Consider the following 23,458-nt stretch of genomic DNA (forward strand, 5'->3'; position numbering starts at 1 on the left):
TGCTCCCACCTCATCTTTCAAGATTTAGCAGGGCACCTGGCAGGGATGCCCCTTTCACCTTCTTTGCAGTATATTTAGAGCCATATTTGTTGTCATTATAGAGGAACACATGGATACAGCCTTTTACAATCAGAGATCGGATTTTAAAGATTTGTGCCTATGTTGATGATGTCCCCATATATTCTTCTAACCTTCACCACCTGTGAAATGCGTAGTTGAGGAGGCTGGAAAGTTTGGTTTGGTCTCGGACTACAAACTGAACATTGCTAAAAAGCAGAGATTACTGCATTATGGGCTGGCCACCCCAATCATGGGGGTAGAACCCAGAGCTTCTTAGGTATTTAATTAACTATGCGGGTCAATCAGATTTCGAAATTAAACTATGAGCCTTTGCTTCAGTCCGTTACCTCTAAATTATGATCCTGGCATAAGCATCCGATAAGTATTATTTGCTGGTGCAACATTATTAAAATTAGTGTTCTTCCCAAATTTGTATATTTGTGTTGAGCAATTCCTTTGAGTCCCAAATTAATTTTGGAAAGATTAGAGTGGGTCAACAGTAGCTTCATCTGGGTCTAAAAGCATGTGAGACGTGCTTTATGTCTTAATAACTATCCTATAAGCAAGGGTGCAGTGGCTCCCCGACTTCAAACTATCTTTGGGCAGTTTTTGCCAGCCACTTGCGCAGTTTGCTAATGCAATCAGATTCTGGTTCTTTAGCCTTGGGGTGTCACTTGGCTTTAGGCCCCAAACGCTGGCACTTCCTCTACAGAGTCACAGACCCCAACTATTACAAGCAGGTAAGATTTAAGTTTATCACAGACACGCGCAGACACTATCTGGCCCGAGATCTCTGCTAAGTATTCTATAAAGTTAATGCATGGGAAAACTCTGCTCTAGAACAACTTGGCATTTCCGGCAGTGTTCCAGGATTCTATGTGCAGGGTTTGGGCGGGTTTAGGAGTGGAGACACTTGGACAGCTTTTTTATGCAAATAGTTTCTGTTCCTTTTGTGGACTTACAAGCTGTTTTTAATCTTTTCGCCCTCATCATTTTTTCAAATACCTTCAGTTGAGGAATAATTTTCTGACATATTGGTATGTACCTAGGCTTTTAACCAAGCCCATGGCACGCCCATCACTATCATTCGTTCATGGGCCTGCCTTTCAAAAAACCTTTGTTTTCATTTTTAACTGGTCTACGTTTGTCCCTCCTTAGGACGGTTTTGTTAAGGCCTTGGCTGTCGACCCTGTTACATGGATAATTGCACTTTTGGCAATAAATGATTGCGATCAAACTTTTTTCCTTTTGTCTCTCTTGCGCTCACGGCGGCGCTTTGAATTGGCTTGCTTTTGTCAACTGTTTAATATTTTATTTTCAGTTTGGGTGGCAAAAAAGAAAAATCCAGTTAGGAATTCACAACACCAATAGCTCTAATGCGAGACCCACTGCATTGCAAATGCTTGTATTTGCTTGAGACATTTCCCCCTGGTACTAGCAATGGGCAGGTTTTATTAGTAACATGTGAGAAGTCACTGGAGGTCGTAAAAGGCGAACTTTTGAACTTGGGGGAAGGGCCTTGGAGCAATTTTCTGAAGCAACATCATCGAGAGAGCTGCATCACAAAGGGGTTTAGGGAAAGCGAGGAGAGAAAACAGTGCGCCGAGCCCTCACAGTGTGCACCTCTAAACACACCGGAGCTGTGCCAGAACTCTAGCCACATCTGTGCGTTCAGAGTGACATGTTACATCTGTGCGTTGCAAGCGAGCACAAAATTCCGACTGTATCACAATTATTATACTTACATCTGCGTTTTAGAAGTATATTTACATCTGTGCATTCGTTGTGAGTGTGACATGTAGAGCTGTGTGTTGTGAGTGTGACATGTAGAGCTGTGTGTTGTGAGTGTGACATGTAGAGCTGTGTGTTGTGAGTGTGACATGTAGAGCTGTGTGTTGTGAGTGTGACATGTAGAGCTTTGTTGTGAGTGTGACATGTAGAGCTTTGTTGTGAGTTTGATACCTACATCTGTGCGTTGTGAGTGTGATACCTACATCTGTGCGCTGTGAGTGTGATACCTACATCTGTGCGCTGAGTGTGATACCTACATCTGTGCGTTGAGTGTGATACCTACATCTGTGCGTTGAGTGTGATACCTACATCTGTGCGTTGTGAGTGTGATACCTACATCTGTGCGTTGTGAGTGTGATGCCTACATTGCGTTGTGAGTGCGATGCCTTCGTCTGTGCGTTGTGAGTGCGATGCCTTCGTCTGTGCGTTGTGAGTGCGATGCCTTCGTCTGTGCGTTGTGAGTGCGATGCCTTCGTCTGTGCGTTGTGAGTGCGATGCCTTCGTCTGTGCGTTGTGAGTGCGATGCCTTTGTCTGTGCGTTGTGAGAGCGATGCCTTCGTCTGTGCGTTGTGAGTGCGATGCCTTCATCTGTGAGTGTGATACCTTCATCTGTGAGTGTGATACCTTCATCTGTGAGTGTGATACCTTCATCTGTGAGTGTGATACCTTCATCTGTGAGTGTGATACCTTCATCTGTGCACTGAGTGTGATACATCGGTGCTCTACTTTGTGAGTGTGATATACATATCTGTGTTGTTAGTGTGATACTTGCATCTGTGCTTTGTGAGTATTATATGTAGATCTGTGCTTTGTGAGTGTGATACCTACATCTGTGCTTTGTGAGCGTGATACCTACATCTGTGCTTTGTGAGCGTGATACCTACATCTGTGCTTTGTGAGCGTGATACCTACATCTGTGTGTTGTGAGTGTGACACCTACATCTGTGTGTTGTGAGTGAGACACCTAAATCTTTGTGTTGTGAGTGTGATATATAGATCTGTGCATTGTGAGTGTGACACCTACATCTGTGCTTTGTGAGCGTGATACCTACACCTGGGCGTTGCGAGTGTTACACCTACATCTGTGCGTTGTTAGTGTGATTTATTGATCATGTGTCGAGTGATATATAGATCTGTGAGTGTGATACTTACATCTGTGCTTTATATCTGTGATATACAGATCTGTGCATTGTGAGTGTGACACCTGCATCTGTGTGTTGTGTCACATCTGTGCGTTGTGAGGGCGATACCTTCATCTGTGCGTTGTGAGCATGCCATGTACATATGTGCGGTGTGAGTGTGATATATAGACCGGTGCATTGCGAGTATGACACCTTCATCTGTGCACTGCGAGTGTGCATCTTAGGCCCCAGTGGGACTATATCAGAGACATGCCTGTGTGTGTGTCTCAGACCTCACGGACGCTGTTAGCCTTATTTCTAAGGGTGCGCGTGCCAGTCTCAACCTTCACTCAACATGCTGCAGAATGGAATGTGTGTTATAATTGTGCTCCTGAGTTTTCGAATTATGATGGGCTCCCGGAGGACACCTGTGTGCGTGCTTAAGGTGGCACTGACCTATGGAAAGCCACTGAGGATGTATGGGAAAGAAATCTGTACAGCTGATATTGTAATACTTGGTGAAAACATGTGATAGTGAGAGTATTGACTGACAGTTTGGACCATTACATGGTCTTATTCAATTACATCGGATTAAGAAAATCTTTTAGCAGCCAGTAAGTTAAACAATTACGAAGCCATCCCCTAAACAAGGAAGTCCCAGTAAATTACATAGCTGTACTTTGCTTTGAACTAACATTTCAAGGACACCGGGAAATATGGATACTTTGTTTTATTTTACAGAGCTCACGTCAGCAGTGCAGTCCTTTCAGGGAGCATTGTGACTGTAGCAGGAGAATGAGAAGTTGAGCGTGCGGTGTGTGTGGCCTGCAAACAGCCTGGCTACAGGGGCTGCGGATGCCGCCTTTACAACTTTACATGGCACATCTTCAGGGAGAGGCAAGTTTGTACTGACTAACACGGTTTGTTGTGCTAAAGTCAAAAAGACAGGATTGGAGCTCTATCGCCGGGCTCCAAAGTTCCTTGGGACGTCAGGCGTGTTACTTTGTTAAACTTGGTGAAGCAAACGGCCCGCAGTTAAATTACCTGCTGTTAGGTATACTGATGTTTGTCCCTCCTTGGGGCGGTTTGTTACCGCCTTGCAGACTGTCCCCGTTACATGGATAATTGCACGATTGTCGATATGTTTGACTGAGAGCGAAGTTATTTTTCCTTTTTTGGCCCTCCTTTGCACTCATGTTCATGGCAGCCGTGGCACTTTGAATTGGTTTGCTTAAGTTAACTAATGTTTTACTTTTCATTTTCAATTTATGTGGCAGGAAAAATCCAGTTAGGAATTTACACCACCAATAGCTGTAACTGAAGCAAATGCGATACCCAATGCATTGCAAATGCTTGTTTATCTAGATGTAAGGGCTGCACTGATCTTGAAGGGTCTGACGTCTTGTTAAATATAAAAAAAAAACAGCCTGAGGTCACAAATTAGTATCCTCTATCAGGGGCTCCTTTCAGTATAGCGAGGATAGTCTCAGTCTAGCTGTCAAAGGCAGGCGAACGCTCTCTGGCAACATGACGTTGTAGGAAATATATGGGGCATTAGAGACAGTTGATGGGGCTGTGTATTCTGTCAACCTGAAAATGCATCCATTCAGAACTGAATGTATGCTTTACCACACACCAGAGAAATTTGTTAAGGGAGTGGGGGAAGGGGACAGTAAAAGTCAGCTGTCTGAAGTGTGGACACCAAGCTGCAGATATTCTCCATAAGTATGTTTTATGACTCCCCTGTCCTTCTTCAGGAGTTTTGTAAAGGGGTGACCCTACTGAAGACTGTCAGCCTAGGTTGTGAAATACAGCTTACCTCCACTGAGATGATGTTAGCCTATAGAATGAAGTAGGATATTGGGTTAAGAAGATTGTTGTCTATTCTCATATAATCTCCACCAGGCTCTGTATTGCCAGATCCTGGGTCTCATCTGTCCCTCCGAAAGCAATGGAATGGTCGGGAAACATTCAGCAATTTTCTTGCTGGGAAGAGGTTCTGGTTAGGATAAGGGAAGCCCGGTGCCATAAGAAGTTTGAAAAGACTTGGGGGAGCTTTAATTGGGAATTCTAGAGTTCTATTCTGTTAGCATTGCAACTTCTGCATTGTCTGGGGATTGTTTGTTACTCTATCATCCAAGATAGAATCCCCTTTGTGTATAGCCCTTTCTCATTTATGATTGAATATGGTGTACCTCTCTGTATGAGCGATTTAGGAAGGGGGGAGGGAATCCTTCCCTCAGAACTGTTTTCTTCCTTTTTCTGTATGCAATCTGATAAACTCCAACTAAAAAAAAAAAAAAAAAAAAAAATGGGTAACGTTAGTGGGCCTGTAGGACAGGCATGTTGTCCTACAAATCTAACACCACTATCCAGTCTCCAGAGTCAGGGCACCAAGACCTGCACCAGTGTGAGCATTTTGAATTTCTCCTTCCAGATGAAGGTGTTGAGACTAACAGCCACATATTCTGTATCTTAGAATAGATACCACAGCAATACCACCCCTAAGTGGGATCGCGACGCAGATTAGACTAGGTCTTGTAGGAGCAAATAGGCAGACCTAGCTGTCCGGGCAGTAGTCCTTCAGATACAGGTGCAGGTATACAATGTTGCCCGACAGATGTCCAGGACAAGTACTCCGTGAGCTAACACATTGGTTGCATCCTTGGCTCTGGTGGAATGAGTTTGCAAACCTTTAGGAGGTTGCTTTTTGGCCGGTGCGTACAGATCTTGATGCAGAGCACTATCCATCGTGAGATGTTTTTAAGTTCCAAGGTAAACCACAGAGTTCATCATCCACCCAGAATTCTCTTGTGTGGTCAAACTTGAAGATCAATGCTCTTTTTGGGTCCAGTCAATTAGAATTTCTCTCTTCTTTAGAGGGGTGAGGCGGACCATAAAAGGTAGTTAGGGTAATGGACTGGACAAAATGAAAGGGAGTTACTGCCTAAAGTAGGAAGGATGCTCTAGTCCAAAGGACCAGTTTGTCTAGGTAGATAGTAAGGTACGGAGGCTGAGATCACAGCCTGTAGCTCACTGACCCTCTGTGCAGAAGTTGCCACCACTAGGCAGGCAGCTTTTATGGTAAGAAGCCAAAGATGGCAGTTGTTTAACGTGATTTAACGAAAGGAGCTGGTGGAAACATCTGCAGAAGACATTTGAAAAACCTATTTACAAAAGGGGATTTGAAAAGGGGTGGCTGATCTGGCAGCTGCACACATGCCAAAGGGCAGACAGATAACCTTTCAATGTGCCCAAAGGACAGCTCTGCTGGGCTAGGGTAAGACTCAACCAAAGAACCTGGGAAAGGGGTTAAGACCAAGAGTAAGGAATGGTTTCTTACCTGTAACTCCAGTTCTCTCGTAGGGGTATTTCCATGATAGTCATAAGCACTGAATAGTTCCGCGCGCCTGCGGGGACCCCGGAGCACTGATGTGAAGTATATTCTTAAGTGCAAATACCAGCCCTTTGAAAAGGTCTGTCAAAAAACCCACTTAAGAATAACATTGTGCGGCCTATGTGAACAGCTACACAGGCCAAATTGTTGAAAAGAAAAACAGCTGTAGTGTAAATTTACGTTCAAATACCTATTTATTTTAGAAATGTAATAACAAATATATTCTCATACTTTATTTACACCTCTCATGAGAATAAAACAATGCAGGGCAGTGTAGCCCGTAGGCTGCCATTATACAGAATGTAAATAGAGCTGTGCCTTTAAGAAAGTAAAGTCTTCCTGTATCCCATCATGCACAGCAAAAGGCAGTTGCCTCAGTTCTTTTTGAAGGCTTGTAACCTGACATGAAGGAACAAAACATTCGTTGGAGTACCAACATCGATACTATAAAGACAACCTTTTCTATGTCAATTCCACCGGGGAGGAGGGAGGGTTGCTTATGACTATCATGGAAATACCCCTACGAGAGAACTGGAGTTACAGGTAAGAAACCATTCCTTCTCTCGTAGGGGATTTCCATGTATAGTCATAAGCACTGAATAGACTAGCAAGCCCATCCCCATAACCGCGGTGGAGTAGACCGAATAATACTGACAAAAACAGGAGTTATGCAAATAAATTCTTAAGCAAGGCCTGTCCAACCTGCGCATCTGCCCTAATGTCTGTATCAAGGCAGTAATGCTGAGTAAAGGTATGGACCGACTTCCAAGTGGCAGCCTTGCATATTTCTGCCAAAGGGATATTTCTCATCAAGGCCGCAGTAGCTGCCTTCCCTCTAGTAGAGTGGGCTTTTGGCCTACCACCAAGGGATTTGTTCGCTAACTGATAACATAACATTATACATGAAACAATCCACCTGGATAATGATTGCTTAGACGTGCCCAACCCTGTTCTAACTGGGCCATAGTTAACAAAGAGCTGCTGTGATTTACGTAAGCATTTTGTCCTGTCCAAGTAAAATTTCAAAACCCTCTTTACATCCAGAGAGTGCAGAGTTCTCTCAGCAGGAGTAGTTGGATTTTGAAAGAAAGTTGGTAATGAAATGGTTTGGTTCACATGAAAGTCGGAAACAACTTTTGGTAAAAATTTTGGATGAGTCCTCATTACCACTTTCGCAGAATGAAAAACCGTGTAGGGTTCTAGAGCGCAAAGGGCCTGGATTTCACTGACCCTACGCGCTGAAGTGATTGCAAACAGAAAAGCAGTTTTCCATGTGAGATGCTGAAGTGATGCCTTATGTATTGGCTCGAATGGAGGTAGCATCAGCCGCGATAGGACAACATTCAGTTCCCATGGAGGAGATGGCCTCCTAATGGGAGGAAAGACCTTTTTTAAACCTTCCAGGAAGTCCTTAATAATTGGAATCCGAAAAAAGGAGGTTTGTGAGGGGCTCTTTCTGTATGCCGTTAGAGCCACCAAGTGTACCTTTATTGAAGACAATTGTAAGCCCGATTTTGCCAAACTTAGTAAGTATGGCAGGATAGATTCCTCTCCACAGGATACCGGGTCAATGTTGTTGTCCAAACACCACACACAAATTCTTTTCCACTTGCTTGCATAAGCCGATCGTGTGGAAGGGCGCTTTGCTTCTTTTAGGATTTCCATACAGTCCTGAGGTAGGTTCAAGTGTCCATATTGCACTAGCTCAGGAGCCATACTGCCAAACTCAACGATGAGAGGTTGGGATGAGATATCTGCCCTCTGAACTTCGTAAGCAGGTCCGGACGATGAGGGTGCCTGATGTGTGGCTTGAGTGACCGGTGAAGAAGGTCTGGAAACCACCATTGGCGTGGCCATTCTGGAGCAATTAGGATCATTTTGGACTGAGCATTGGATAACTTCTGGAGGACTGCCGGAATCAGGGGAAGCGGTGGAAAGGCGTAAAGAAATGCTCCTGACCAGCTTATCCACAGGGCATTCCCCAGTGTCCCTGGATGGTAATATCCGGAGGCGAAGTTTTGGCATTTTTTGTTTTCTGGGGTTGCGAATAGGTCTATAGAGGGGGTACCCCATAGTGCGAAAATGGAACGAACGACGTCGTCGTGTAACACCCATTCGTGGTTCTCGTCCATTACGCGGCTGAGAGCATCCGCTTGAACATTCTGGCTGCCAGGCAGGTGAGTTGCCACTAGCGACAGATTCCTGGCTAGAAGCCAATGCCAGATTGTCTGAGCCTCTCTGGATAATATCCTGGACCTGGTGCCTCCTTGTTTGTTTACGTAATACATAGTGGCCACGCTGTCCGTCTGGAGGAGGAGAGTTTCCGTTTTCAGAGAGGGTAGGAAGGCTTTGAGCGCAAGGTGGACTGCGCGAAGCTCCAGCAGGTTGATATGATAGAGACACTCTCTCTGTGACCACTTGCCTTGGACTCGAAGATGATCCATGTGCGCTCCCCATCCGAGCAGTGATGCGCCTGTTACGATGGTTTGAGCTGGAGGCTGTTGTTGGAAAGGAATCCCCACCAAGAGATTGTTGGGTGAACACCATCACTTGAGGGACTGTAGGGCGTGGGGAGAAAGGAGGACTTTGCTCTCCCAATCGTCCATCAGTTGACACCATTGATCCTCCAGGTCTTCTTGTAAGGGTCTCATATGGAGGCGAGCATTGGGAACGAGATGGATACAAGACGCCATCGAGCCCAGTAGAGAGGCTATTACTCTTGCAGTGGTCTGTGGAGTTCTCTCTAGTTGTTTGCACTTTTGGAGAATCGATAATCGTCGTTCCTCTGAAGGAAACACCTTTCCTAGATTGGTATCTATAATGGCCCCTAAGTAATGCAACCTCTGAACAGGCGTTGCTGTGGACTTCAGGAGATTGACTTGAAGACCGAGATTCTGTAACGCTGTAGAGCCCATTTGAAATGTTGTTGGGCCTCTAGATAACTTGAGGCCTTTATGAGCCAATCGTCTAGATAGGGGTAGACAAATATTCGATGTTTCCTCAAGTGGGCGGCTACCACCGCCATGCATTTGGAAAAAGTTCTCGGCGCTGATTTGAGGCCGAAGGGTAGAACCGCAAATTGGTAATGACGTTTGCCGACGGTGAACCTTAGGAATTTTCGATGTTTCTTGCTCACCGGAATATGAAAATAAGCGTCGCAAAAGGTCTATCGCACAGAGCCAGTCGCCCTGATGAAGATGTGGGTAAATTTGGCGCAAGGATAGCATCCTGAATTTCTCTTTGCGAATCCACTTGTTTGCTGTCCTTAGATCTAGAATGGGACGAAACTCTTGTTTGTCCTTTTTTGGCACTAGAAAATACCTCAAATAAATCCCTTTCCCTTGTTGGCTGATCGGGATGGGTTCTATAGCTCTTTTTTTGTAATAGAATAGTGACTTCTAACTGAAGAGCTTCGAGGTGGCTGTTGGTTTGGGTGGAACAGATGGCGGAGGACTGGTGAATCTGAGAGCGTAACCATGTTGCACAATATTCAAAACCCAGGCGTCTGATGTGATGCGTAGCCACTCGTCCAGATGATTTGAGATACTTCCCCCTACCGGAGTGGATAACGGAGGAGGGGGAAGCGAAGATTCAGGGCTTAGACGCGGGAGCCTGGCGAGTTGCCTGAGTTTGTGGCGTTCAACGACCCCTTGTCGACTTTCGTTGTGTCGAGAAGGCCTTTTGATGCTGCTGTTGCTGCTGGGGGCGTGAAGACATCCAGTGTGGTGTCTGATACCTGTGGGTGAAAAGTCTTCGTTGATAGGGACGGAATACTTTTCGTTGTTCTTTCGGGCGTTCTATGCCTACCGCTTTTAGAGTGTCTAGCTCAGACTTCATCCTGGCCATCTCGTCATCGGCGTGAGAGCCGAACAAAGTGGAGCCTGAGAATGGTAAATTCACTATTCTCTGCTGTGCTTCTGGTTTGAGAGATGTCAATCGCAACCATGCGTGTCGTCTTAACGCTACTCCGTGAGCGTAGTTATGTGCAGACAGCACCGAAGAATCAGCAGCAGCGCTTATTACCTGGTTGGAAACCATGGCTCCCTCACCCACGACCTCCAAGAAATCTTCCCTTTTATCCTTAGGAAGATGCTCCGCAAACGGCAGCATAGAGTCCCAGAGGGCGCGATCGTATCTCCCTAATAAAGCAGTGGCACTGGCTGCTTTCATTGTGATGGCTGCGGTAGAGCATACTTTTCGGCCTGCAGCATCGATCTTTCTGCTCTCTTTATCCGAAGGTGAAGAGGAAGATGGTGATGTAGAGTGCAACTTCTTTGCCGCTACTATAATCACCGAGTCCGGCACTGGGTCCGACCTCAAGAATAGAGTATCTTGTTCCGGTGGACGACACTTCTTAATAAGTCTGGAAGGAGCAGATTTCGTTGCGGCCGGTGTCAGAAAAATATCCATTGCCGGTTCAATAAGACCCGGAACCAGTGGAAGCAAAGGTCTTGAAGATGTCCTCTGGTGTAAAGTCTCGATGATTACTGAGGTCGATGGAGCAGGTACCACCAGCGGGATATTTAGTTTGGTCGCCCCACGCACTAAGACCTCTTGGAATGTATTCACGTCGTGTATGGGGGACACTCTCGGGGACGGTGAGTCCGATAGAGTTGGAGAGTAGTCCCGTGTAGACGAAGAAGAATGTCTATGACGTGAATGTGGAGATCTCTGCCGTGACTCATGACGATGGTGCCGAGAGGAAGACGAACGTCTAGAGGAATGTCTAGAATGCCTTATGGATTGCGTTGGAGTCCTCGGAGCAGACTCTGAAGTGGGAGCCGGAAGAGGAGCCGTAGGTGTTACTGGTGTCTGCGGCAACGGTGACTGTTGAGGAGAAAGCTGTGGCGACGCTGGAAGCAGGATGAGTGAGGCCGAGGATTCTGAAGTGGTATAAACCCTTCTAGGTCTCTGATTGTCGCCTCGACGTCGACACACTCCTCGACGTCGAAGTACGGTGACGGCGAGTGCCTCTTGACGTCGATTTCTCTCGCCGCTGAGATCCTCTCGACGACGACCCTCGACGTCGATGTGGTGACGGCGAGCACTCTCTCTCGACGCCGATCGCCCTCGCCGTGTCGACGGCGAACCAGACCCAGATCTTCTCGACGTCGATCGTCCTCGCCGCGTCGGCGGTGACCCAGACCCTCTCGACGGCGAGCGTCCACGCCGTCTTGACGGCGAAATGGCTGCCGACGTCGAACGAGGTTTCTTCCTCGCCGGTGAACTGGTCCTCAACGGCGAGCATGTTGACGCCGTTCCTGGTCTCGATGTCGACGCCCTCGACGTCGGAGACCTATGCCGTTTCTGAGCAGGTCTGGTAGGAGTTGCAGAGGAAACAGGGTGAGCCCTGGTAGAAGACTGACCTTCTCCTCGCTCTGTGGCAGAATGACCACTTTTTCTCCTGTCCTCTCTTGCCTGAAGTCGAATTTTCTCTCTATCACGAAGAGTTCTTCTGGAGAAAGTTCTACAGATGTCACATGATTCAGGTTTGAGGCTGGATGGAAGGCAAATTATACAGACTGGATGTGGGTCTGTTTTAGCCTTTTTTCTGCCACAAGAAGGGCATTTATCAAAAAGTGAAGGCATTTTTAAACTAGAAAAACCTCAAATTTGTCAGAATTTGACAGAAAAGATGAGCAAATGTTCACTCAATATTAAAAATGTCGAGTGAAATTGAAATTCAAAAGATTTTAAATGAATTTCTGTCAAAAAAGGCTTTGTGAGGTAGAGCTCAATGCTTCAGAGTCCTGTCAGAAAGGAGCCGGAAAAAAGAACTGAGGCAGCTGCCTTTTGCTGTGCATGATGGGATACAGGAAGACTTTACTTTCTTAAAGGCACAGCTCTATTTACATTCTGTATAATGGCAGCCTATGGGCTACACTGCCCTGCATTGTTTTATTCTCATGAGAGGTGTAAATAAAGTATGAGAATATATTTGTTATTACATTTCTAAAATAAATAGGTATTTGAACGTAAATTTACACTACAGCTGTTTTTCTTTTCAACAATTTGGCCTGTGTAGCTGTTCACATAGGCTGCACAATGTTATTCTTAAGTGGTTTTTTTGACAGACCTTTTCAAAGGGCTGGTATTTGCACTTAAGAATATACTTCACATCAGTGCTCCGGGGTCCCCGCAGGCGCGCGGAACCATTCAGTGCTTATGACTATACATGGAAATCCCCTACGAGAGAAACTGGTTTATATTTACACCATGCCACAAACTTGCTCCCATGACAGGCATATTCAGTCTTGGTGGTGGAGGGACGGCTTGCTGCCAAAATAACATTGCAGACTTCGGCCAAAAGGTTTAAAGTTGTCACTGTCACCACAATCTAGGGCCACAAAAATGACTGGGCCCTGTTGGTCCTGATCTTTTGAAGAACTCTGGAGTGGTATTGGCACAAAGGCATACAGAAAGCCTGAGCTCCACTCAATACTTGAAGTGTCAGAGTGAGAGTCACTTTGGAAATTCCAGCGCTCAAAACTGCTGACACAGTGTTTGACGGAGGCGAACTGATCCCACCAAGGCTCTCTTCATTCTTGAAAAAGACCTTGTGCCACTTTCAGACAGAGACAGCATTCACAACCTGCTAGGTATCAACGGCTGAGTTTGTCTGCCCTGGCATTCAAAGGGCCCGAAAGGTATTGAACCACCAGGGGTACACCCTGACTTACCAGCCATGTCCAGAGCGTGCACTGCCTCTTGACAAAGGGTCCACGATCACACCCTGCTCTGTTTGTTGCAATACCACATGATGGTGGCATTGTCCATGAACACTTCAACCAGCCTTCTTCTATTGAAGTAAGAAAGGTCCTTCCATACTAGTCGATTCAGTCAGAGTGCCAACAGGTTGATGTGCAGTCCAGATTCTGCCTGGGGTGGCCACCTCTTGAAGATGGCCACCCCAGGACTGATGCATCTGTCACCACAGTCAGTTCTGGGAAAGGCGTCTGCCACTGACCAAATCATGTTTCGTTAAGGTACTACTGACAGTCTTTTGAAGTTCCCACTAGGATCTGGGCCATGTCGGAGAGACTCCCCTAATGGTTTGCTCACTGGAACTTCCATTAACAATGCAGAGCCTTCATATGCCAACGGGCATGTGTCACAAGAAGGGTGTAGGAGGCCATGAGGACAAACAAGCTCAGAGTGAATCTTCCCGAACTCTAGGATAGAGGCCAAAACATTTGTGTTATAGCCTGAATATCCTGGACTTGCACCTCAGGCGGATAGGCTTGAAACTGCACTGTGTCCAGAACAGCTCAAATGAAAGGGAGCATCTGAGAGGGAGTCAGGTGTGACTTTGGCATGTTGCTCGTAAGCCCCAGCAAGTGCAGAATGTTCACCGTAATCTGAATGTGGGATGCGCCTGCCTGTGGGGAGGAGCCTGAGCCGAGGCTGCCTTCATCACCCAATTGTTGAGTTTGAGAAAGACGAGATTCCCTGACCTCTGGCAGATTGGCTGCATCTAACGCCATCCATTTTGTGAACATCCAAGGGGCTGTGAGGGAAGGGGAGCACAGGAAACAAAGTGTTCTAGGCCAACTGTGAAAAGCAGTTAATGTCTTTCGACATGAAGGGGATGTGGAATTAAGCCGCCTGTACTTCCAGTGACACCACAGAGTCCCCTGGGTCCAGGACACAGGATGTGTGCAAGCATTTTGCATTTATCCTTTTTCAGAAAGGGTGGAATTTCATGGGTGGGAGGGTCACAAAGGAGAGGGTCTAGGTCCTTTCAACTAGATGTAAAACCCAATGATCGGGTGTTATTGACCCTTAGTGGTGGAGATGATGTCATATCCTGACACCCACTGAATGCCACTGGTGGTTGGAGGGCATAATAAAGGGGTTTGGAAGCTGTAGCTGCTGAAGGGTGGTAGACAGGTTTGACCCATGGCTGCCTGTGCTATGTGGTCTATAGGAACCGCGTCCTCTGCCACAAAAACATTGTGCTGTTTGCTGGCTGTGGTGGTTGGGCATGTAAAGACATGGTTGGAAGCACCATCCATGGTCATGAAAGGAGCAGAAGGCGGACTGATGTTGGTGAGGGGCCATGGAAAGGCCCAAGGACCTGGCTGTAGCTCTGCTGTCCTTAAAGCGATTGAGCGCTGAATTCGCCTTCTCTCCAAACAACTGAGAACCATCAAAGGGCATATCAATAAGCGAGGTCAGATCATCCCGCAAGAAAACAGTGGTTCTCAGCCAGAAGTGGCACCTAAGTGCCACCGATGATGAAATCACTCTGCCCAGCGTGTTGGTCGTATCCAGCCTCACCTGGCTGTGTCTCTCCCATCAGCAATAGCTTGAGAGAGTATGGCTCTTTCTTTCTCCAAGACATTGGACAACTCTTGCGCAACAGAGTTCCAGATGGTATGGGAGTATCAGCCCAAGAGACATGTGGTGTTCACCAGTGGCAGTGCCAGGCTGGTGGAAGTGAACATCTTTCCGAATGTATCCAGCCTTTTGCATTACCATTCCGGTGAAGTGGAAGGGATTGTGCCAGGGTTAACTTGGGAGGTGGAACCCTGGGCCACTAAGTTTTCTGGACTAGGATGCTGGGTGAGAAAACGTGGGTGGCGGGCAATTGTTTTATGCAGATGAGCCCCTGTGCAGGGTGCGGACCAGGTCCTGAGTAGGTCATCAGTAAGTGCTTCAATAAATGGATGTAATGGTTTTGTTGGAGGCAACTCCCGGCTGAAGTACCTCTGTAAAGACGTTCTTCTTGACTGCCTCTGAGGGTAGCGTAATGTCCAGTACCTCGGCCGCCCTCTGCACCACTATTGTTAAAGAGGCACCCATCTTTTTAGCTGCAGCAGGGGGGAGAGACCAGGCCAGTGTCTGGGGAGGTGTCCAAGTCCACTGACATCCACCAGATCCTTACACCAGTTGCCCTCTGGATATTCTAAATGATATCCTCAAGGGTCTGCAGATCCCTCCCATTGATTTCCCAATCTAGACCAGTGATGAATAAAGCACTAGCTCAGTCATGAGGAGTCTGCTCTTCATTGGCGTAGGAGCCATGTCAGAGTCAGGATGACAAAGCAAATGGTGCAGCCATGGGGAGTCAGTGGTGCCAGGGGCATCAGCACTGGAGTCGTCAACAGGGAAGGTGGCTCGACAGCCATTACTCTGGATCCATTAATAGAACCAATGGGCCTGACTGGCACCAGGGGTTAACCCACCGGCAGAAGATCTGGAGGGGGCCCTCCTAAACCTTCGGGCCAGAGGTACTCCGGCAGGGACTGGCCGCCCAAATATGGGGTGCATGGCCTCATAAAATTTACAAACATGGGCAGGGTTCGCTCTGGCTTCCAGAAACTCCGGTAGTTGTGTAAACAGCCCAGGCCCCACCACAGAGCTAGGCCTCTAATTCAGACGCTCCCTCGCCAGAGGACTTCACAGGGTGTGGCAAAGTCAAAGATCTCTTATGACCTCAACTGCGACAAACGCTTGGAGTGGCTCGGCAAACGATCTCTGGACTTTCCTTTAGACTGGGAACCTGAGCGCCACAACGTTGCACATAAGGGAGCTTGTGGGATCGCTCCCTCTATGCCTTGGGGTGCATGGCGTGGCAGTCAATGCTGGTATGGCGATGTGGTCACGCTCCAAGCACCAGAGACACAGCAAATGTGGGTCTGTCACCAACATCTGTCGATAACATGTGCCACACGGCTTAAAACCACCTTTTCCAGCATCCTGTGCATCCGGGGATACTCTTGAAAAAATCTCAACATAAAGTCATTAAAAAAAAAAGAAAAGAAAAAAAAAAGGGTTACTTGTTAAAGACTGAGGGTAGCTTTTTCTCCGGATCTGTGCTGACTGGCATGGAAAGAAAAGAAATGTCAGCATACTGGGGTGGTGCCTATGCAGGCACTGCACACGCCACTTCCAGCATGGATGACGCCACACGGAGCCGAATGCACCATGTAGGAAAATAGCCTCTTTTTTGCATGGTTACCCTCAAATTTGCCTGTTAGTCAGTGTGTTTGACTTTGTTAACTGGGGTCCTGCTAACCAGGACCCCAGTGACTATGCTCTCTCCCTTTAAACTTGGTTACTTAAACCACATACACCCCACATTTGGCGTACTAGTGACCCCCATGTAAATCCCTAACATGCACCCTTTTCACTACAGGTTAATGACGCAGGTCACTGTAAGTCAACCCAATGGTAGGCCCTCCTAGCCCAGAGGTGCATAGTGCAAGTACCTGTGTGTGTGAGGGCACCCCTGCACTATAAGAGGTGCCCCCACAAACAACAGTTCCAATTACCTGGACTTCGTGAGAGCGGGGACACCACTGTGTGTGTGTACTGGACATAGGTCACTACCTATGTCCCGCTACATAATAGTAACTTCAAACCTAGGCATGTTTGGTATCAAACATGTCTGAATCATACCCCAATACTTTTGCCAGTATTGGAAGTATGATTCCTTGGAGGACCCCCAGCATTGCTCCTACCAGCCTTCTGGGGTTTTCTGGGCAGACCAAACTGCTGCCACCCTTCAGACAGGTTTCTGCCCTCCTGCTGCTTGAACAGCTCAAGCCAAGGAAGGCAAAACAAAGTATTTTCTTTGGGAGAGGGGGTAACACTCTCTACCTTTGGAAATAGGTGTTACAAGGCTTGGGAGGGGTAGCCTCCCCAATCCACTGGTATGGTTTGAAGGGCACATTTGGTGCCCTCTCTGCCTAAACCAGTCTAAACCAGTTCTGGGAACTCCAGTCCCTGCTCTGGCACAAAACTGAACAATGGAAAGGGGAGTGACCACTCCCCTGTCCATCACCACCCCAGGGGTGGTGCCCAGAGTTCCTCCAGAGGGTCCCTGGTTTCTGCCACCTTCAATCCAAGGTTGGCAGGGACCTCTGGGAGCCGGTCAGGCAGCTGATGTCAGAACCCCCCATGCTCCCCCCCCCCCCCCCAATAGGTGGCCACCTAGCTAGGTGACCAACCCTCCTTTCAGCGCTACTTAGGGTCTCTCTCTTGAGTGGTTCCTCAGATTCGGTTTGCAGGATTCCAGCAGGATTCCTCTGCAACCTATACTTCGACTTCTAGCCACTGGAACGGCAACTGGACCCTTCAAGAACCTACAATCTCCATTCATGACGAAGAAACTGCTTGCAACAATGTTTGCACAGCTCCTTCCAGCTTCTGCAACATTTCCCCGCCTGGGCATCCTCTGAGGGCAGCAAGACTTCAGTCTGCATGAGAAGGAAGAAGGAATTTCCCTTTGAGTGAAAGTCACTCCCCTGCATCTGCAGGCACCAACGACCGGCTACATGGAACTACTCTCATCCTGAGCTGCGTGGATCCAGCATCACAGGTGGTGGTCCGGAGTAGCCCTCGTTGTCCTCTCTGCCAGCCGTCCAACTTTGGTGGAGGTAAGCATTTGCCTTCCCACGCAGAACAGTACCCCCGGGCACCACATCTCTTGCAGCTACCAAGGCTTGTTGGCATCTCCTCCATGGGATCTTCAGGCTCCGTGAAGCCCCAGCACTCCTTCCTGCAACGCACAGCCCTCTGCATGCTTCTCCTGCGGCATGGGACCCTTTTCCAGTTGTGTTGTGTTGCGTGGGCTCCTCTGTGACTCCTGGTTCCTCAACTAGTGGGTCTCCTGTTGGGGTTGCCTCTTCTTCTGTAGACTCTTAGCCATGCTGAGGGTCCCCCCCCTAGGACTTCTCCCATGGGTTGAGTCCTCCTGGACCTTGCTGTTCCCCGGCAGCTTCACTTTGTACATATCGAGTGTGTTACTTATCTCCTATTGCATGGTTGCCTCTCTAGTACTTTTTTGGTAATTGTGTTGCTAAAATAAAGTACCTTTGTTTTTATAACCCTGAATGTTCTTTTTCATATGTGTAAGTGCTGAGTGACTACAGTGGTATTGCATGAGCTTTGCATGTCACCTAGATAAGCCTTGCCTTCTCATCCACAGCTACCTCTAGAGAGCCTGGCTTCTAGGCACTGCCCCCACTACACTAATGGGGGATACCTGGGCTGGTATAAGGTGCAAGTACCTTAGGTACCCACCACACACCAGGCCAGCTTCCTACACACCACTTACTGGAGCGCAAGGGGTCAAGCTCGCAAAGAATTTCCGTAAGTAGTATGGGTATGATTCTAACGTAAGGAATCAGAGACCTGTCTATCTTTTTTTTTTTTTTTTTTTCAAATGAGATCATGAGCTTGCATTTATTTACTTAATACAATCGAAGTAGGAGGAAAATTAATTTAAGCACTCAATCCTCATTTAGATTTTTGGCTCGAAGATATTTAACTTTTCAACCTTTAGTAAACAAGAACTCCAGTTATCGGTGGATTAAGTTACCCATCCAACAGATAAAGTAGTATAATTATGGGCTGCTCTATGGGTGGACAGCAACAACATGATCTACACTGAAATTGCTCACAACTGAATTCACTGATATCCTGCATGTCGTGGTATTTCTACTTTTAAATATTGGGTCTTTTTGAGTCCAAAAAATACCTTGAATCTGGATTTTAGTATGTGCATGAAAGGCTACTATTTAAAGGATGGTTTAGTCTGCAAGCTATGAACTTGGAAAATGTTGGAATGCTGCAAGGCCTTGATGTTTCTGCCCTTTTCATATCTAGCGTCTCCCCAATGCAAAGAAAACTTTTTGTTGAAAACAGTAACCAACTGGCCACCATAATTTGCCAAACTGTCTTTGTCCGATCCGATCCAAAGGTTACCAGTTCAAATCAGTGCTCTTGCTCACATTCTTCTAAACTAGACAGGAGTAGTATCATGAAGTTGGGTAATAACCCCGTTAACCAGCAGCTACAGAATAATTGCTTCAGACAGAGTGCTACATAAATGCACTAATAATCTGATAAATAAAACTGGGTAAATCCATGAATATTAAAACAACTGTCAAAACTTGTCTCAATAATAGCAGGAAGCTGCAATGCATAAATGACTGTTTGGGGGGAGGGGAGAGCACAGGAAGTGAACACAAGATACAAATCTTCTACTTACTGTGGATCAATGTCAAAAGGAGGCTCGCTTTGGAGACCTCTGCATTGAATTCATCACAGATTACAAAATAATTTACATCTTTCTAACAACTGAGGACAACAGCAAAATGCTTAGAACGATTCTAAAATGAATCTTAACCATGTTTCTTAGAAAGTAGGAAATGCTTTCAATAGTGGACTTCAGACATAAAATAAATGTTGAGTCCAATTTTCGCTTTAACGGAATGAACCGTCACAAATAAGCAAACGCATTCAACCATGTCTCTCAGTTTGTCTACAGAAAAAAACTGAAATTGATGGGTTGCACGCTTTGTGGAATCTAAAAAGTGCTGGCCACTGGTGTAAACATCTTAAAATGAGAGAGGAAATAAAAAGTCGATTGTTGGTGTGCCCCAGATTTTGAAAATTCTGTCAAGGCTCCTTTGCTTTATCTCCCATTTGTGTGTGTTGCTGTTTTGCCTGCCTAGTTTGTCTGCTTCTACACTGTCCTTTGCCAGTAGGTGTATCGTTTGTAGGTGGATCCCTTTTCCATATTTTTTTGGCCAATCTGCTTAGGGTGAACGATTTTGTACTCCCTCGCTTGTTCAGATAGAACATTGTTGTTGTGTAGTCTGTCCTTATTACTACTGATTTCCTGCTATTTGTGATTGGAATGCCTTCAGGGAAAGGGAAACCGTCTTCAGGTCCAGAAAATTGATGTGTGTGTCATCTCTGTTCGAATGACCTTGTATCTGTGTCTGTGTGTGCTCCCCACCCCTTGTGGGATGCATCCGTGGTGATGGTCACTGAGGAAGTTGTTGTGTTGAAGGGCCTTCCTTTGTTTACTTGCTTGGATGCCCACCACTGTAAATCTTTTTGTATTGTGTCTGTTACAACCACTAGATCCTCCCAACTCCCTGTGGTTTATGACCAGTTATTGGTTAGCCATTCTTGGAATGGTCTCATATGTAGCCTTGCATGTGGTGTATATGGGGAATGCAGGATGCCATCATGCCCATAGGCTTAATGACTGTCCTCACTGCCACATACTGCCCCTTCTGGTAAAAGTGACATTGCTCTCTGATTGCCTGCATTCTCTTTTGTGCCGGGTAGGCCTGTGCCTTCCTGGTATTGAGTCTGGCCCCTAGGAAAATCTTTTCCTGTTGAGGTAATGGCAACTATTTTCGGTGGTTTATGTTGAAACCCAGCTTTTGCAGGGTTGAGATGACTGTTTTGGTGTCCTCTTGACATTTCTCCTTTGTATGCGCTCTTATGAGCCAGTCGTTCAAGTAGGGGTACACAAGGACTTTTTTCCTTCTCAGAAATGATGCGACTACAGCTAGGCATTCTGTGAAAACCCTTGGTGCCGATTTTATTCTAAATGGTAAGACCTTCAATTGATAGTGCACTCCTAATGCGAATCTGAGATATTTTTGGTCTGCTTGATGTATAGATCGGCATCCTGAAGGTCTATGATTGCAATGTAATCTCCTTTTTGCAGGAGTGGTATGACCTCTTGAAGCGTTGTCATCCTGAAATGCTGTGTGCAGATGAATTTGTTTGTGAACCTGAGATCTAGGATCAGTCTTAGTAAAGGGTCCTGCTTTGGCACCATGAAGTAGGGTGAGTAATTCTCTTTAACTCGTTCATGGAACTTTTTCTATTGCCTGTTTCAGCATGAGTTGTTTTACTTCCTTTTATAGTAGAGTCAGCTCTGCTGAGTGATACCACACCTTCTTCCTTGGTGGATTTATTGGTGGTGTCTTTGTTAGTTCTATACAGTAGCTGTGGCGTATCACGTCTAGTATCCAAGTGTCTGTGGTAATTTTTCCCCACTGTTGTGGGTACCACGCTATTCCCCCCCCCCCCTCCCTACTGCTGTGGTGTGGGGGCTTATGTGCAATTTGGTTGTTACCCCTCCTCTGGGGTTTACCCCCTTGCACTTCCTCTACCCCGAAAGGACGGTCTAGATGGGTGTTGCCACTGTTGGTATCCGATCAATTGGTTACCCTGTGATGTATTACCCTGGGTTGTCTGTTGTTGTTCAGAGGTAAAGGTTGCCCTTCCCGTGAGCCTTCTGATGTTGCTTCCTCTTCTGAACTGTAATGCCCCCCATTGCCTAGGCTGTTTCATTGTCCTTTTTGATCTGCTTTAAGAACTCGTCCACATCTTGTCCGAACAAGCTCTCTGCATTTCAGCCTATAGATGATGTTTTTCTTCTCCACCTCCAAGGCCCTATCGGAGTCTCGTTCAGTCGAAGGTTTTCTTTTTGGCATGTGTCCTCCCGATACCCTTGGGGTCTCTTTCCCACATGTCTTTGGCACCTTCTTCCCTGCTGGTTTTGTGGTGTCCTTCACCAACAGTGGTTTCGACGGTCGGTCCTCTTTGGTATCCCTGGTGTGGGATCCATGGGGCTCTTTTGTTAATAGAAGACCCTAGATCGTCCTTTTTTTAAATGTCTGGCTGCCTTGAGGTACTGCCTTGAGGTACAACCACTAGATGGCAGAATGATACACAGCATGTGCATTCAGAAAAGGATTCATGCTGCAAAACAATTCTGGACCCAACCACTAGATGGCAGAATGATGCACAGCATGTGAATTCAGAAAAGGATTCATGCTGCAAAACTGAGTCTTCTTCTTACTGACAAGAAGTGAATCTTTCACAACTACATTAACCAGCAGGAACAAAGATGTCCCAATATCTGCTAAGAGAATCCACACACATTTCTTGTGTGTAGGATTCTGCTTAATTTAATTTGCCTAACTTTCACTATTCAAACGTTCAGCCATCATGTTCCTACAGACTGACGCCCAGGATGTATTGTTTGGGGATTGAAGATAACAGGTTCCCATATTTATTTTGTCCAATGCACAAGAAGGTCCACTCTCATGCAGCACAAACCCTCTGGCTGCCAATTTACAGTATACCAGCACGGTTGTGGGAAAGAGGATTGTCTGCTATTAAGGCAAGATTTTGTATTCAAGAGTGTAAGCTCTTCAAAACTGTATATATGAATAATTAATGTAAAGTCTTTACTGTTTGGGTGAAAGCTCTAAGGGAATCTATTAAGTTCAACTTACACTACAGACGATGGTTTCACTATAAACAAAACACGCAGTGGCAAAACGAAATGTGTTTTTTTTTTTTTTATTAAAAAAGGGGGAGAAAACATACAATGAAGCTGCCGCTAACAGCAACTTAGTCGTTCTGTTTATGTGTTGACCTCAGGGGCTGGTGGACGAACAGAGGAGCGGGTGAAGGTGCAGCAATAGTGGGTGGGGTATTGAGTGGGGGAAGCAACAAACAAGAGAGCAAGAAAGCATGTACTCCAAGCAGAGCGAACGAAAAACTTAAAGACATTCACTAAATGAGAACAGTGAGAGGATGTAAGTCAGTCAATCAAAATAACTGCAAAGCTGCTATGCTTCCAGAAGGGACAAACACAGAAAAGGAAATCAAGCTATCAATAAGAAGCAATCGAATGAGAGTGACAATGAAGTCAATAATAAATAATAGGTGGACTCTAAGCATACTCTTTTTGGTATGGTCTACAAGAAGCTTTCAGTTATACTGATGTAGGTGAAAAACATGTATACAAGTTTCCAAAATTTCAGAGTCCAGGACTATTTATAATTCTCGGAGATTGCTCCATAATTATACTTAAATACATGCGGAAGCATGAAAGTAAGAATGGTGACTGTTTTCTTTCAAAATACATTGTGCACAAAAAGCTGCAATTTGAAAATATGTTTTAATAAACTATTATGCAACTTTAAGTAGCATTTCTCTGAGGCATACTTTAATATAACATGTTTGAAGCATTGCAAGATTGATTTTAAAGATTAATAATGAAAAATCTGTGAAAGGCATTAGGGATATATTAAAGGCAACATGAAAATAAATCAGTGGGCTCAATTCAGCCAACATAAATTAATGCATATATACCTAAGTGGTTTATGATGTGGCAGTATCAGCCAATGTGATGAATATGGACAATATGAGGCACCACTCACTGAGGCAAAGGAAGAAATGAAGAAGCTTCCTTTTGTCATTAGGGCAGAGGTTTCTGGGCCCTCAGTCATGCTGATTCTGTGCAATTGCCAGTCTC

At 46.1% G+C, this 23,458-nt stretch overlaps 1 protein-coding gene across 16 annotated transcripts in view; it reads right to left on the bottom strand.

The window, feature by feature from the left end:
- The window catches only part of RERE (arginine-glutamic acid dipeptide repeats), a 798,532-nt gene that overhangs the window by 435,486 nt on the left and 339,588 nt on the right, over positions 1-23,458 (bottom strand). The gene's annotated exons all lie outside the window — the stretch shown is intronic.

Source organism: Pleurodeles waltl, chromosome 6, assembly GCF_031143425.1.
Source record: "Pleurodeles waltl isolate 20211129_DDA chromosome 6, aPleWal1.hap1.20221129, whole genome shotgun sequence".
NCBI lineage: Eukaryota > Metazoa > Chordata > Amphibia > Caudata > Salamandridae > Pleurodeles > Pleurodeles waltl.